The sequence below is a fragment of the Xenopus tropicalis genome, chromosome 1, assembly GCF_000004195.4.
Source record: "Xenopus tropicalis strain Nigerian chromosome 1, UCB_Xtro_10.0, whole genome shotgun sequence".
In the NCBI taxonomy this organism is placed as follows: Eukaryota; Metazoa; Chordata; class Amphibia; order Anura; family Pipidae; genus Xenopus; species Xenopus tropicalis.
In genome coordinates, this window is record NC_030677.2 from 19,175,976 (window position 1) to 19,194,509 (window position 18,534).

Sequence of the window (18,534 nt, forward strand, 5' to 3'; positions counted from 1 at the left end):
TGCTGGTAAATTTGTAATACCATTACCAGCCCTATCTGGTGATTTTCCAGCTAGGTCGGTTAAATACCAGCCACGTGGAAACTCTACAGCATACTTTGGAACCAATGCTCTAGAGGGTAGAGGTAAAAAATGAATATACAGAGCACAATCTAGAGGTGGTTCAAACTAAGGATTGACCAAGTCCAGCCAAATTGTTCCCCTCAGGTGTATTTTTTAGGGTGGGGCAGTAGTGTCTGTAGAGCCTGGGGTAGTTTGTTGCTTGAAATAGACTTGAGCTGTTTTGGACTTCTGGTTTTTATGCAGAGAGCCAGATCCCACAGTATTTGACATTGCTAAAATTTGGATTTTGAGTATAATAAGTGTGAGTCCTTTGTGTAAGAAATGATAGGGAACCCCTGTCCTAGGGAACCTGCTAGAGTTACATCAGCTTCTTCAGAATTGTTGATTCAGGGTTCACAGTGCATCAGTAAGTAAGCAGAAACTCCAAGGTCAAGATAGTCACTTTGCTAGTGTGACCAGTACCCATTAGTAGTTGGCCATGGCAGCTGGAAAGGTCAGGCAGGCAAAGGTCACGTTCAAAACAAGGGAGTAACCTTCCTGATTCTACTAACTTCATGTCACCGCTTCACATGTTGTGAACACATGTTTATTCACAAGAAAATTACCTGTTGCACTTTGTACTGCATTTGTATATGAGCCTTGTAGTGATTGGGTGCACTATTTAGCACAAAGAAATGATTAAGCAATCCTAGTCATTACTCCCTAATACAAGTAAATAGTAGATACAATTTAAGTAGATTTCTGCAAATTTAATCTAAATGGTGCATCCAAAATGTAACCCTTTTAGTGACTTGCTTGTGAGGGCTCATTTGAGAGCTAAAACTCTGCATTTCCACTATTCTTGAGCTTCAGTACAACTGCCCTGAATTTCAAGCAATGGTACTTGCAATTATAGCACCCTAGATACAAATAAACACTAGAATTTCCAATTGTCTGGACCTAGTGGCCATTCAGTGGATTGTGTTTATGGCTGAAACGGATTTGCGCCAAGTGAATCTGACACTAGCAGAAAGTGATGCTATTTGCATCCATGTTCTCTGGAAAACACTGCTTTTGCTGTGCTGTAATGTTTATCTAATGGGCACATGTATGTCTGCAAGTTCAATGAGCAACGTGCAATTTCGAGTGCAAGCACCATGTTTTTTCCCCCCACAATGCAGTGGTTTGTTCCAGAATTCCAGCATCATTGCAGTCACAAGGGTTGATGTGCTAAAATTACTGCAATTGCACGCACATTTGGCCACAAATAGGAAGTCTGTCTGACATCATTTCTGGTGTTCAGTCTGCAAGTAACATCAGTGCCCAATCCTTTAGGTGTTAGTGTACTGCACCTATTGACGCTGGTAATGAATGGAACCCTAGAACTACTGTCTAGTCAGGAAGTGGAGGTATCTCCAGGGTTTCCCTGCGTCAATAGACACAGCAGCACCGTGAATCAGTGTGGAAGGCAAAAAGGCCTACGCTGTGCTGAGCGCCACTATACGGAAGTGCAAGGAGCACATTTTGATGCTACAGTACCTATAATGAAAGTAGTTTTATGCACAACTGACTGCGGGGAAGATGCTGGGAGGTAAGTGCAAGGGGGGTCTATGGACTGTGCCTAGGGAAAGGCAGTGAAGCTGACTTGGAAATGGGCTGTGTGGCCTGAAAGACAAAAGGCAGTTGGTCTCTGTGATAAATTGTGAGTAAAGGGTTATCCACCTAGTGGTGGGCCACCGCCTAGGGTAGCCAGAAGGACTACATTTTGAGCTGTAACAGAGACTGTTCTATATTTTTGATGTCATGTTAAAATGTGCACCCTGTTGTGCACCATGTGTTTCTAAATTGAATAAAGTAAGGGCAAAATAGTGCCTGCTATAAAATCTTATCTTCCCACGGTATGTAAATAATCCATGTGGTGTCTAAATGCTGTGAGCAGGCTTCTGCCTTTTAATCAGTGCGTAAGGGGATCTGAATAAACTGTTGCTTCAATATTATCTGGCCTCTGCCTAAGCTGATTGGAACTTGGAAACTGGGCCTGGAACAGCCTGCAATTAAACCACACATTTATTACATTTACTGTTTTGTCTCTTCATGGATCACATTTTCCAAGCAGCTATTGAAAACACAAGTTTCCTACAGCAGGACTGCAGCAAGCTCTTGGGATATGTGCTTGGATTTTGCCCTTACAAGCATAGTCCTTTGTCTTATTTTAAAAGACCGTGGCTCTGTAGCTCACCTTCTGTGGGGCCCTCTTAACATATTTTTAGTTTGTATCAGAGGTAGTCCCGGGCTACTCCTAACCCTTTAAAAAGGAATGAACTAGTAACAAGCAAAACTGTCCCATTTTAACCAAAAAATTGACAAAACTGCCTAAAAAATTTGTGAAACCACTGAAAGATTTTAAAAAGTGAAACGACATTGCAGTTAAGGTGTTTTGGTCAACTGGTCCAAAAGGTGTGCTGGATTTAGCATAGGCTTTCTGCTCTCTCTGATTGACAAGATGGCAAGGAAATCTTGATCCAGGGAAATGGCAGGTCAATCCTGATGCATAGATGTGGCAGATGAGTCACCTGATGCAGGTGTGTGGCAAGTAAGTCAATTTTGACCCATGAATGGTGGGCCAGTGAGTCAATACTCATAGATGTGGCAGATGAGTCACCTGATGCAGGTGTGTGGCAAGTAAGTCGATTTTGACCCGTGAATGGTGGGCCAGTGAGTCAGTACTGATGCATGGCAAATGAGTCAGCTGATGCAGGTGTGTGGGAAGTAAGTCAGTATTGACCCATGAATGGTGGGCCAGTGAGTCAGTACTGATGCATGGCAGATAAGTCAGGTGTGTGGGAAGTAAGTCAGTATTGACCCATGAATGGTGGGCCAGTGAGTCAGTACTGATGCATGGCAGATAAGTCAGGTGTGTGGGAAGTAAGTCAGTATTGACCCATGAATGGTGGGCCAGTGAGTCAGTACTGATGCATGGCAGATAAGTCAGGTGTGTGGGAAGTAAGTCAGTATTGACCCATGAATGGTGGGCCAGTGAGTCAATGCTGATGCATAGATGTGGCAGACGAGTCACCTGATGCAGGTGTGTGGCAAGAAAGTCAATTTTGACAATTTTGCTACAAATTTGTACCAGGTAAAAAAATTTGCTCATCCATAGAATAAACTTTTTGTTTGTTGCACTTGACCCATTAAAAGCTAAAATACTTCTTAAAGGACAATGAAACCCAACTGGGTGGGTGCCAAATTATTCAGCACTGCTCAATGACTCAGTAATGGATAACCTGGGAGCCTGGGCTGGAGCTACTCTTCTTTTAGTATCACACAGGCCTGGGGTATGTTCTGCACAGTTTGCAGCCACTATTGTATTCCTTCTTAACAGGGATTCACTGTGCTACCCAGGGCGAGTATCAGGGCCGGATTTAACTTTGCGGCGCCCCGAGGCCCCCCCCCCCCCCACGAGTGCGAATGCGCAATCGCGCGGCGCCCTCTCCCCCTGAGTGCGCATGCGCGATCAATGCGCATTCGCACATTTAAACTCCCATACGGAGCAGTGGGGAGAGGGAGCCAAATTTAAAAATTCTGTTGTGGCGGGGCGGCATGCCGCCCCTAAACTTGTGCCGCCCTAGGCCCGGGCCTTTGTGGCCTTTCCACAAATCCGGGCCTGGCGAGTATATAGGCAAGCGGAGATTATTTGTCAATTACTGTGCTTGCTTATAACATCATTTAGTGTAGGAGATCCTTGGGAAGAACAGAGTGCTGGCCTGGGACCCAAAATAGTGATCTCTGAAAAAATGGCACCCCCTCTGTGCACACCTAGGGGTTATGTCCCTGTATCAGAAGGAAAGAAAATGGCCTATGACAGTGATCTGTCTGGTCAATATACCTTCTTTATTTGTGTTAGTAAGACATTTTATTATTAGTATAAACATCTATGAAGTAAAATATGCTAAAAATGCCCTTTCACAACAGGGAGTGTTGGATTTAGCTAAAACCATGGCCCTGTACCTGTGTAACAGGCCATAGTAACAGGGTTCTGGTGTTGGCCACGTGTCCACCTACTGTTAATTTCATGTATGGGCAGCACCATTATGAGTCACAAAGTGAATGTAATGAGAATGAGAGCAATAGGGATGAAATTGGTGGAAAAAGACATTAATAGCTGGATAAGATAGACCCCCATTAGCAATTAAAGGGGATGTTCACCTTTGAGTTAACTTTTAGTATGATGTAGAGAGTAATATTCCAAGACAATTTGCTATCTAAAGTATCTTCATTCCAACCTACCTTTTTTTATTTAAATGGATTTAAATTTCAAATCACAAGGTTAACACTTTTATAGAACCCTTATTCTGGAAACCCCCAGGTCTCAAGCATTCTGTACATTGGATCTGTACTATTATATTTATTTTATAGGTGCTGTAATAGACCTGTACTTTTTAAAATATATATATATATTTCTCTCTCAGGTCTCTGCATCTTACAAAATTGAATTATATTTCCAAAGGTGCAGATTGACATCTAAGCCCCAAAAACATGTTTTTTCAGTGCTGGAAAATTCTGGTGTGACTTGAATGTGTTTGAACATTGTTTCCATAGAGGCTGTGTCATATTTACCAACACTAGAAAAAAGGGAGCGTTTCAGGTCATATGAGGAGAAATTAAGGCAGAAAAAAAAACATTTTATATTTTTATTACTTTACATTGTTCTCACAATAGCTATCAGTGAGAATGAATTATTGTCTGTACTTAATTAAGGCACCATTATTGAATAATTAAATGTAATATGTATAAAACCATATAATACATTTAGCATTTCTTCTGTAGTATTTTTAAAGGGGACCTGTCGGCCTAGGAAATAATTCCAAATTGTTTTCTATTGTGTTTGTCAAGTAAAATAAACTTTACATACACTATAAAAATTATTATCTTATTAAATGTTATTTTCTTAAGCCTTGGAATTCACAATTGCAGCAAGAAGACAGTTGCCATTTTGTGGACACTGTTATTAAGGCAAGCTTTGTATCTTGCCAAAATCTTGTTTCTGTGCCAGTATGGGGGGACCTGATGCCCATTTCCATGCACTGGTTACACAATTACATGGTGAGGAGGGAGGGGGAATGTGAGGAGGAGCAACATCTAAGAATTCAAAGTGAAAGTAACGGTCGGCCCCACCTCTATGCCTTAGAGAGACGGGGCAGGCAATATATGATTGACAGCTGGGATTTTTAAATGCTTTTATAATGGGTATGGATGTGTTAATAAAAATATGAGTTTGGGTTTCATGTTTAATTTGAAAAGGACCTTTATTATACAGCTTTTTATGTGTGGGTGACAGGTCCACTTTAAAGGAGAAGGAAAGGATAAGTCACTTGGGGGTGCCAAAATATTAGGCACCCCCAAGTGAATTAGGCTTTCCTTCTCCTTTAATATATTGTGGAGCTAAAACGCTACCAGTACAGTTGCCTGTACTAATCAAATCTTTTTTTTTAATTTTTTTACTGATAATAGACTGGTTAATTGGCTGCTATGATCAACTGCAATTTAGCACCTCATCATAGCATCTCTGCCTATTTTCTGTGAGCCTGTTTGCCTGCATTGTTATGAATATAAGAGATTTCCTCAAGTTGACCAGTCAACACATCAAAATGAAATTTAGCCCCTCCTCTTGGTTAGGTAGGGCAGAAGCACACCATAGGTTCTACATTGTATTGCATGTTAGAGAAATAAAAATGATAAAATAAATATTAGGGGAGGAAGGTGTTCTGTCTTGTAGATTTAAGGAACTAGTATTCCTAGTTTGTAGAATATGTTTCCATAGGCAGAGCAACACAATAGAGATTACAGAAACTAAAGGCAAATAGTGATGATTTATAAAGTACTTGATTGAAGGACTTAATGTCTGAAAACTGCCTCCTTCTTTAACTGAAGGGAACTGGTGAGGTCGTGGCAACTCATGCAGGTAGCAACCCTGCAGGTTTGTGCTGAGGTTCCATTTCACCATGAAATCAACAATTATGGACATTCTTTACCCACCCTTAGGCCAGTAAACAGCACAAAGAGGTTCTCTTTTATTCTGAAAGAGTCTTTAGAGTGAAGGTAAACCAAAAATATTACTTTAAAGCATGCCTCTTACTGGTGGGGTTTGTGCAGAAGGAAGGTAGAATGCAAACTGAAGTCTAAAGGGCCGATTTATGAATGTGTAAGACTAGAGCTCAACACAGAAAAATTCACCAACACTCTATCTCTAACTTTTACCCATTTATAAATATGTTTCTAAAAATAACATAGGAATAAATAGCTTCAATTTCACGCTTTGAGAAATCTTCCCTTATGAGTAGTAGTAGTAGTAGACTTGAAATGGTGTGCCATTTTTGGGATGATACAGTTGCTGCTGTTGCTCCTAAGTGCCATGTTTTTGAAGTGCGCACAAGGACAAGGATCTGGTGAGCCAGGTGGTGGTGAGACATTTTTCATTTCTTAAAGAAAATATTTAATTAAAATTTGACTTTAAATCAATATGCCTTGAAAGCAAAATGAAGTACAGAGGCACATAAAACATTTGTATAGAAGGGCATAAATTCACTTTTCCCAGAGGTCCAGAGAAAAACTTGCTTCAAGATTTTTTCTTCCAGTTTTGCATTGGTGGAAGGCCTCTTAGAAGAGGAAGATCTCAACAGAATATGATAGGCCTTCAATCTCTACATGGTCAGTTTTGGATTGGTAAATTGGATTGACCCTTGGTTTAAAATATCAGAATAAGGTGGACTGGTTGGTGCAGTTAGGCCAGTTTGACTCTCTTATACACCGGGTTGGCAATGAAGAGGAGTTCTGGGATATATCAACCATCATAATGTCGACTTCCTCCATTCTTTAATGGGGCTTCTAGTTCCCTGGATGTTTGGCTTAACATAACCATATAACCGTGTCTGTAAATAATAGGAAAAGCATTCACATAGAAATTCTGGCACCTTGCCCTTTATTTTAAACCACAGCCTGACTTGTGCAAAGAATTCACTGCACAAGTCAGTTTGTGGCTTAAAATAAAGGGCAAGGTGCCAGAATATCTATGTGAGTGCTGTTCCTACTATTTACTGACTTAGCATCTCCAGAACCCTGATGTTTGTTCAGTTAAAAGAATGTTTTGACTTTGCAGTTGGTTTTGGACCATAGAGGCATGTCACACATTAAAGGTTTCCTTGTGAAGCAACATCCAGAGACCAGAAAATTGCCCAGGATTTGAAGGATCCAGTGATGTTAACTACTGGAAGAGCCAGGGGATTCTTCTTTGCACAGGAATTTTTAAATCATCCCTGTTATCATGCCTTGACTCCTGATACCTCACTGTTTATTTAAACAAGGAGCTGCCACTACATTGTACATGTGGACCGGGACAGATGTCCTCTCAAGCAGAAATACCAGAAGAAATAGCCAGACATTCTCTAATTCTAGAAGATTCAAGAGGGCTTTCTTGATGCTGTCGGTGCCAGTCTTTAGGAAGGAATTGGGAATCCTATCTGAAGTTTATGAGATAAAATATAATTTAGTGATCATGAGGCAGGTCAACTAATAGAATGGGCATTAGCTGACTCTTGCTTCAGTTGATAATCCAAAGTAGATATTGAAGAAGGTCCAGCAATTCTTAAGATGGAGTAAAAGTTGTCTCTGGTGCCATGGATACGTTCCTGATGATGACAAGCAGCTACCACATTTTTAAATATTGCAAAGACTCGGGGAGCCATAGCAATGCCAAACAGGAATGCTGCAGACTGAAGGTGCCAGAGTACCCAAGTTCTACTGCTGCACACAGTGGCATATTGGAACGCGGAGGTAGACATTGTATGGGTCAGTAGAGCCTTGCTATCTTCTGGGAATTCAACAACCACAGTAAAATATATTGTTTCAGTTCAAAATGTCTCTGTAAATATATACCTGCTCAAAATTATGATGAAGTCTATGATGGTCATCAGTTTTTCACACACCTTTTGAATATAAAAAAAGGGAGTGTAAGTGCCACTCTTGAGGGACAAGAAGTAAAATTTGAAATCTCCAAAGAGTCCTAGACCTTTTTTGAAATGGGGTTGATATAAACTCTGGCTGTTAAACACTTCTTGACAACAAAATGTGTGATTTATTGAAAATTAACTGAGGAGTTCTGATCGATTTCCAGCAATTCAAATTATAACAGAACAGTTAACACCTTATAACGAATTGTCATTGTATTATTGCATTCTTTCCTATGGGATGTTAGATTTTTGAAGCAGCACTAATAATATAAAGAAATGGCTGCCAGGGGCCTTTTTCTTCCAACTGCTGCTGAATGGACCAGGCAAGGGACACAGATACAGGGACTATGAAGGGGCAATAAGTGAAGCAGCTGACCCTTGTACGAATCGCATGGTGGGGAAATGGGCCTGCAAACTTGTACGGTTATATGACCACAGGACTCCTTGGTGACTTTTAAAATCCTTGTAAATTACTGCAGGGGGTATGTTATCCTTTGTATAAATCCTGCTTCTGCTTCATTGAATTTTGTAGTGAGTTAACAGTAAAAAAGGTTTTTTTTCTTGGAAAAGTTTTAAACTTCTGGTAAACATTTGCCATGGTAAAGTGGGCAGAAAATGTTGGCCAAGAAATGTGATGATTCCAATGCTTGATTAAAGCAATATTTGCATATTTATTTTGACACGTGTTTCTTCTTTCAAACTGCTTTCTCATTTCTTCCAAGCACGCAAGGCTTCATGAATAGTTTATCCCTATGAAACCTGTCAACAATAAACTAAATTGGCTCTAGATTATGTTTGTTGAAGCACTGATGGATTCAGATTTAGTCCCATGTTGACAAATTTTCTGTATGCAATTCACTCGATACAAACATTATATTCTTCCACAGCCTAATCCCAATCAGCTAGCCAGTTCTACTGTCTAGTATGGTGCCTATATTTGTGTGCAGGTATGGAATGTTGAGGTTTCTGGGGAAAGGATCTTTCTGTAGTTTGGAACATAGTGCATTAAACCTATACAAACCCTTAAATAGCAATGTAGTTCCTATATAGAGGGAAAAAGCATTGATACGACAAAGGAATGGGCTTTGCAGATCCCGTAACTGTATAAGGGTAAGTTCTTATGCCTGTTGTTTCCTGGATTTTGCACGTTGTGTATCATTTGCACGGTCAATGGCAGCTACCAGTTTTTTGTTTCTATTTTAGGCAACCATGTGTATCAAGATCTGATCAGACATTTTCTTAATAGAGCTGCCTGTTACCTGATTGGAACCACGCATAGCATGTTTTATATTGATTTCTTTCTGTGAGGAGATTTGGCAGCAGAATATTTTCCCAGTACTTGCCTCTATCAATCCAACATAGTAGATATCGGTAACAGTTATGTCACATAGCACAGGTTTAGAAGGAGACAGCCACTTTAATTACCTTGGGATTCAGCAGCAGCAGACACCTGTACTTATGTGGGGCACACCTGCACCAGTATAATCCACAAAGGGAATGCAAGGGGGTGTTCTCTCTCTCAGGAGCATTAGTGGCAAATTCACTATGGGTCGAAGATAGCAAATTTTAAATTCTTTTTTTAAGTGTTTCCTTTTTTTAAAGCAGTGGGTTCATTTATTTTACAGCTCCTTTCAACACTTATAAATAATAATTTACTTACCAGCTTTCAACACTTATAAAAGAAATAGTAATTGACTTACTAACCAGCCTGCCATACTGTATGTGTACTTGCTGATATAGAATATAGATAGGACTGGATAGAGGTTATCATGGCAGTTCCAGTGTCTGGATCACATCTCCTACAGTAAAAGTTCTTGGTTTCCCTTACGTGTCAGTAACTTCCATTAGTGCCCCAAAGCACTTAATTTACTTAGTTTCCAGGGATGGACTTCATTATGTGAGTCAGCTCTGCACCCTGCCTTCAGCAATTATAGCTCTGATAGGGGCCAGTAAACTTGTAATAGTTATAGATGAGGGGATTACTGGTGGTACTCACATTGTTCCATGTATTGTTCTGCTAAAAATAGGGAGCTATCAATGAGACTTGACCAGCCTGCCTAGCGTTGGAACTGTTCAGATGCCTCCAGGGCTTATGAAGTCACTTGTATGTAATAATAGTACAGGTATGGGATCCCTTATCTGGAAACCCGTTATCCAGAAAGCCCCGAATTTCGGAACACCTGTCTCCCATAGACTCCATTTTAATCAAATAATTCAGAATTTTAAAACTGATTTCCTTTAGTAATAAAACAGTACCTTGTAATTGATCCCAACTAAGATATAAATAATCCTTATTGGGGGCAGAACATCCCTATTGGGCGTATTTAATGGATAAATGATTCCCTTTTCTCTGTAATAATAAAACAGTACCTGTACTTGATCCCAACTAAGATATAATTACCCCTTATTGGGGGCAGAACAGCCATATTGGGTTTATTTAATGGATAAATGATTCCCTTTTCTCTGTAATAATAAAACAGTACCTGTACTTGATCCCAACTAAGATATAATTACCCCTTATTGGGGGCAGAACAGCCCTATTGGGTTTATTTAATGGTTAAATGATTCCCTTTTCTCTGTAATAATAAAACAGTACCTGTACTTGATCCCAACTAAGATATAATTACCCCTTATTGGGGGCAGAACAGCCCTATTGGGTTTATTTAATGGTTAAATGATTCCCTTTTCTTTGTAATAATAAAACAGTACCTGTACTTGATCCCAACTAAGATATAATTACCCCTTATTGGGGGCAGAACAGCCCTATTGGGTTTATTTAATGGTTAAATGATTCCCTTTTCTCTGTAATAATAAAACAGTACCTTGTAATTGATCCCAACTAAGATATAAATAATTCTGGATAATGGGTCCTATACCTGTATATATAAAATAAATGCACATAGGTGTAATTGATTCTTATTAGCATACATTCAATAACATACCGTATAAAGCTATCAAATATTTATATTCAATCAGCATGATAGGTCCTAATTGTGCAGTTTTATTTGAGCTGTGCTATATAGATTGTTCATGCTTATTGGTGTGAAGGTGGATGTTAATATTTATTTTGGAATAAAATATGCCTAATGCTACAAAAAACTAAAAAGCAACTCCGGTGGTGGAGACAGATCAAACATTTTGTGCCAGAGGGAAGTATTCAGGTCAAGTGCCAGCTCTCAGTCTGACCCACATTCTGGAGTTGACCAGCTGCTAGCAACAATATAAAAATCCATTATTTGTACACAAAAAGGAGAAAAGTTGCCAATGCAATGCTATGTTTTTTTTTACAAAAAAATGAGGTGTTAGTGCCTCTTTTCTATTTTCTTTTTAATCAGTGTTTTAAATCAGTGATTTAAACTTGCCATTATTCACTTATCAAATAAAATCCAAGGGCATCTGCTTGGCTGAAATGGAGAATCACTTTCTTCACTTCATGGCTTTGAAATATTAACATGGCATCTGCTGTATGTGTTTGAATCCCAATAAAAATAACAGCCAGATGTAAGCTAAGAATAGGTTAGTTAAAGCAGGCTAACAGGCTGATAAATTGCTTGCACATACCTGACCTATATAAGTTACACCACAGCATTTTGGAAATAGGCATTTACTGTATATGTTGTTCCTTTCCAGTGGATAAAAAAATAAACTTAGCCTTATAAATAATTTAAAATAAATAAAAACTATCTTTTTTTTTTTTTTTTTACTGATTTTAAAAATAAATATACAGGTAAAGTAAAATTTCCAATAAAAAAAAGTTTATATGGAAAAGTTTGGAGTACAATAAACTCGTGTTTATTGTGTATGGGCTAAAATTAAAGGGGACCCGTCACCCTAAAAAATGATTCCGAAACCTTTTCTATCATGTTAGTTAAGCAAAATAAACTTTACTTACACCATATAAACTATTTAATTTTTTTTCCTTTAGTCTTGGAATTTACAGTCACAGCCAGCAGGCAGGCGCCATGTTGTAAACATTGTTATTAAGGCACTTTGTATCATTATGCATTTGCCATTTAGGTGATATCTAGGAAGGGCTGAATGGAAAGTTAAAGTAAATATAATTAAAAATCTGAGCTGTCAATCATATATTGCCTGCCCTGCCTCTATGCCTCAGGCATAGAGGCGGGGCAGGCAATATATGATTGACAGCTCAGATTTTTAAATACATTTATTTAATACATTTATTTAAATTAGGGTTTCATGTTTAATTTATAAAGGACTTTAATTATACAGCTTTATAGATCAGGTGCCAATTGCACATCTCATCACTCTCAAATTGTGGTCCAATCCAGTGACATTATTCGAATATGCCTCAAATAAACATAAACACAGTAGGCATAATAGGAAAGGGAACTTATTAGGGATGTACCGCATTCAGGATTTGCTTCAGGATTTATCCAAATCCCAGAATCCTCTGCAGTATTTATCCATTGGTAGTAAACAAAAGCCATGTGGCCTCTTAAGCTCTGGACTATTGCAAAATGTTGAAATTTCTTTTTTATGGAGCTGAATGATGGGCTGAATGAAGTTATAATGAATTTGGTGCATACAGATAAATATCCATATAGTGGTGGAGAGATTGGGAGAAAGTCTGATAGAGTATAGAACATGGAAATGATGGCTGCAGCTCTAATGAACTTATAAACCAGGCTCGGACTGGCAATCTGTGGGTTATGGCAAATGGGACTGTTGTAAGAAACCATAGACACTCACTATTTATTGGGCTGGGGGGGGGCTGTTTGGGCCTCTGTGTAGTTGAAATGCCAGGGTTTATTTTGAATTCCAGTTGGGGCCTTTCTTGAATGCTTATATGGGAAGAGCTAATGGGTAAGAGTTTAAAGAGTAGGGAGTAAAGGCAGTTTTTAGTACTGGAACGAGACATACAGAGAGTTGGAAAAAGTGTTGGTAGGTGTATGAGTGGCAACTGTATTTAATATGGTTTTGGTGATTGTCTCTGAAGGGCAAGGCCTTGGACTGGTCAAAACGTGACTTTATGACAGAGAAAATGGAAATGTAGGTGCCTTATTTTCTGATAAATGTTAGAAATATTGCATAGGTTGAAAGTAGCATGATTTGGTTAAGCCATCTGACCACAAAAGTAATTCTGCACAAAATAACTGAATAAACTGTACTTTTTCAGCTCGCATAAATCTGTAGCTATGTCATATATACATACATTCCTTAAAGCAGATGTTAATCCTTGCTTCTGTCTGTGTTTACATCTTCTGTGAATTGAATGGTGGGTACTGTGTAAAGCCATAGACCTCTTGCAAAGTTATTTTATTCCATGTATATTTAAAAGTCATCATACAACGCCATGACCTCATATTGCTAATCTACGTGTTGTATATTCACAAATCACTGTATATTATGGGAATGATCAGAGGAATCAGTTTTATCAACATCCATTGGTACTAATATATGATTCATATCCGTGGTATGTAGTCACGTACATAATGGAATACTGTTTTTGACCTTCTGAGCTTGTGGGGAAGATTCCTTGGACCACGTGTAAGGTCATAATCAGTCAAGACTGAAAGTTTCATATGCTGATGTAGCTTCTTTGCCTGGTACATCGCTCCAAGCTTTATTGGAATGGGCCTTTGTCATAGACCATCAGATTATATGGGTTTTGGGCATCAACAAACCTTCATTAGTTTCCACTTGCCTTTTTAAGCTCCTTTCACCCCTTAGCTGTAAGGCAACATAGCAGCTAATTAACTAAATACAGTAGGGAGATGGCTGCAGTTGTTCTGCTGCAAGAGAGCATCTACTGGGATTTAGATCTATTTTTAATGAGTTGACTTTGCCAATATGATGGCAACGGAAGACTGGTGAAACTGGTGGTCGTATGCTATTATATAAATGCCTTTGCCCACCAACAGGAAGTTAGCTCCTTGTATTATATTATGATTTTACAATTGTACAACTGAAATGGGATCCACAGTGGGGAAAAGCAATATGGTGTACCAATGGATTGTGAAAAAACAATGGATGAGCGAAGAATACTTAATATAATCTAGAGTTACCCCAGAATACTGGCCTAAAAAATTCTAAAAATGTATATGTCTCCCTATTTGTGGCAACAACAAGAGCCCCTCTGCACTCATCCATTATCAATATACAGTATATAGGGCATTAAGCCATTCTGTGCATTAAGCTACCAAGCAATGCCCTTCCCTTTAAGCAAAACAGGGATTGTTTGTCCATATATTGCAATATGCTCCCAAGCTGGCCAACTGCGTCACAGTCACCCCCGGTCTGGCCAGTCCTACACTCACTCACCCCCGGTCTGGCCAGTCCTACACTCACTCACCCCCGGTCTGGCCTGTCCTACACTCACTCACCCCCAGTCTGGCCAGTCCTACACTCACTCACCCCCGGTCTGGCCAGTCCTACACTCACTCACCTCCGGTCTGGCCAGTTCTACACTCACTCACCCCCGGTCTGGCCAGTCCTACACTCACTCACCCCCGGTCTGGCCAGTCCTACACTCACTCACCCCCAGTCTGGCCAGTCCTACACTCACTCACCCCCGGTCTGGCCAGTCCTACACTCACGCCTGGCCAGTCCTACACTCACCCCCAGTCTGGCCAGTCCTACACTCACTCACCCCCAGTCTGGCTTGTCCTACACTCACTCACCTCCGGTCTGGCCAGTCCTACACTCACTCACCCCCAGTCTGGCTTGTCCTACACTCACTCACCTCCGGTCTGGCCAGTCCTACACTCACTCACCCCCGGTCTGGCCAGTCCTACACTCACTCACCCCCAGTCTGGCTTGTCCTACACTCACTCACCTCCGGTCTGGCCAGTCCTACACTCACTCACCCCCGGTCTGGCCAGTCCTACACTCACTCGCCCCCGGTCTGGCCAGTCCTACACTCACTCGCCCCCGGTCTGGCCAGTCCTACACTCACTCACCCCCGGTCTGGCCAGTCCTACACTCACTCGCCCCCGGTCTGGCCAGTCCTACACTCACTCGCCCCCGGTCTGGCCTGTCCTACACTCACTCACCCCCGGTCTGGCCGGTCCTACACTCACTCACCCCCGGTCTGGCCAGGGGCTGAATTTTACCTGCAACATGTTTGCATTCAAGGTTAAAACCCCCAAGTGGTTGCCCTTTTATTGGCCCATTGGGATCACCTGACTGCAGCTGGGAAGGGTGGGAGCTACAACATGGAGCTGGCCACTGTTCCTGTATAAACTATAGCAAAAAAGGGTAAGTTGTGCTCAACACTAAATTTTAAACCATTAGGCAATGAGGCTGTGACCACAAAATTCACATAGACAGCAACAAGAGCCCCTCTGCACTCACCCATTATCAATATATATAGGGCATTAACCCATTATGCACTAACTGAGCACTGCAGAAGCTCTCTGGGTGTTTTACCATTTGGTCTGCTCAATGGTCAGTTCATGCTCTCCATGTACACGCTCTTGGTTTCCCTGTACTGGTTTTGCCTTTAGCCATCTGATTCACTTCTTCTGTGCCTCTGGGCCAATACAATATATGAATACATGTGTGTTCTTTGTTGGAGGGGCTCACATACAATATACCCAGTATTAAATGAAGACCTTTATACCCAGCCTGCTGTGCAGTCTACCCAAGTCACGTACCCGTGCCCAATAACTGCTGCAGTAATGAAACTGACAAACCAAATGTTTTGGATCTCGACTGATCTCCTTTAAAACATGGAATGCACAGAGTTTAAAAAGTATTAACGCTGAGTATAGTTTTTTCAACAAACATTTTCGGATGAATGTCAGGCTGCCCTGCACTAAGATGTTTTTCTTGGCTTTCCTATGCTCCTCAGCAGATTACAGGCTAACATTTCAAGTGTTTTCTTTTCTGTCTAGTTTTGCAGGCTTTATTGCAGGGCTGCACAGTGTGCGTGGTGCTTATTATGTAAATGTATGTATTGAATATTTTTTATTTCAGGTTGCTTATAAAAAGTCAGAATTAGGAAGTATTTGTACTTTAGAGCAGGGGTGGCCAGACTTTTTTCATCCGCAATCAACCGGGCCGATGCGGAAGTGCAGTGTGAATGCTTACCTATGCATTCACGCATCGCTTCCGCATCCACGGCTTCATCGTGGTCCACCAGAAATCCACGGGGGATCTGGTGGACCGCGATCAACGTATTAGAGCATTCAGCCATCATGAAGAATGAGGCGTCTTATACTAAACATTAATCGGAGATACTGGAAGTGGCCTACTGCCCTATCTGTAAATCACAGCTAGTATGTTATGTATACACATGTATGTTCACTTTATAAGATATATATTTAAAGGGGTGGTTCACCTTTTAGTATGTTATACACTATAGTATGTTATAGAATGCTATATAGTATGTTATAGAATGGCCTGTTCTACGCAACTTTTCAATTGGACTTCATTATTTATTTTTTTTATACTTTTTGTACTATTTGCCCACGTTTGGAATGGGGGTCACTGACCCCAGCAGCCAAAATCTATTGCTTGATTTTGTGATTTTGAATTTGCCTCTCCTATTCATATACCAGCTTCTCATTCAAACTGCTTGCTGGTTGCTAAGATAATTTGGACCCTAACAACCAGATAGCTGCTGAAACTCCAAACTGGAGAGCAACTTAACAAAAAGTGAAATAACTAAAAAAAAAAACACAAATAATAAAAAATGAACACAGATTGTAAATTGTCTCAGAATATTACTCTCTACGTCATAATAAAAGTTACCTCAAACTTGTGAACTTTTAAGTTTATGGACTTCACAGAGGACTTTTTGAGCCATATGAACTGTATTGCTTTGCTCTGCTTTTGGTACCCCCCCAAAATTAATTAACTCCACAGAGTTTTGCATTTAAATACCTGTACCATAGCACTTGATGCAATCTGACGAAGAGTGACTTGACTGTTTGAAACATTATCTTTCTGTGGCCAATAGAAATTAGGTGTGCCATTCCTAATTTGCAATCTGCACAGGTAGAAGAGTCCAGTTGAACAAAGTCTTCATGATATCATGTAAGCAATAAAGACATTTTGTTATTTCTGTTGATAGTATCTCCCCACCATGATTGGAACAGTGGCTACATGTAACGTATAAAGCAATCAATAACCGATACAAGAGGTGAAGAGGGCCCAAAAGAGCTTACAATCTACAAATATTACCTGCAAGGCAAGTAGCAAACTAAAGGTATTTCCATTATGAAGTTTCCATAAGTGCTCCATACAAGGTTACTACAGTGACCCCCAAGTCTCTGCATCTTCTGTTTTTCCCCATTACATAAGGGTCTTTATTTGTTTCTGCTGTTAGAAATCCATCTGTATGTGATTTTTTGCAGATGTTTTCTTTTTATTTATTAAACCAAGTATATTGGGATGATTTTTAGGCAAACTAAGTACAACTACCAGTACATTTCCAGTCATCCCCCTGTAACTAACTGCTCGCAGAACAGAACTACCTTTGTAGCATACTTGTATCACATGTATTCCACCAGAAACTGAAACCACCGAAACATCTTCGGTTATAAAATTTTAAATGTATAACACCTGCTTAGTAACCATCATTCTGTTTTCATTCCGTGCAATATTTATTTTCCTGTGGCTTCACATTGTAAAAAAAAAAAAAATGAAAGTATGATTTTTTACTTAATAGCACATCTGATTTTTGTGTTGAACAAACACTTTTTTAAAACCACTAATCCTCTCCTTTACCATTCCAAAAGTGTTTTAAAATGTTGTTCTGTAGTTTCCTGTTAGAGTGCCAAATGGAGGAAAGCAGCTGTTTGAGGTGACTGTGATTTAGTCCCAATAAAGGCTAAATGTTATATGTGTATTCAGTGAATTGCCATATAATGGGCATAATCCGTTATAAATGAGCATTGGATCTGGAACCGTTAGGGCTTTAGCAACTTAAAGTTGTGCCATTTTGTGGTGGAAGAGAGTTGCAGCCCATTGACATGACATGAGGGTGCCAGAAATGGGAGCATCCAGCTTTAGCTAATACTGGAATCATGAACCACTGCTGTAATCTCGCCTTATTCTTTCAGTTTTTCATTGGTATGTTGGAATTTGGGAAGAGGCTTAGGCTCTTGTAGGCCTCAGGGATGGTGGCCTTAGCCCTATATGCTGTAAAAATAGAAGGGTGTGGGGCATAAGTTTATGTATCATGAACCACTTCATAGAGCATTGTTGTTAGATACTCAAGTAATTCCTAGTCATCGTTGTGGCTTGGAATGCTTCTGGCTCTAGGGAACTGATTTCTTTTTTCCTCTTCCTGCAAAGCAGGCTATTGCAGGCTATTTTACCAGCTTTGATTCTTTGTGGTCTGTATCCTCAAAGTTCTGGAGTTGCCTCTTTGAAGTCCATCTGTACCCCATAATTGATGGGTGGTTCTTTCAGCATCTGGTGCCGGACTCATCTTCCTCAGGCTTAGTGGCAAGATTCTCCTACCTTAAGAAATGTGGAAATAGGCCTGTCTGGACTAAAAATTATAATTTTCTGTTTT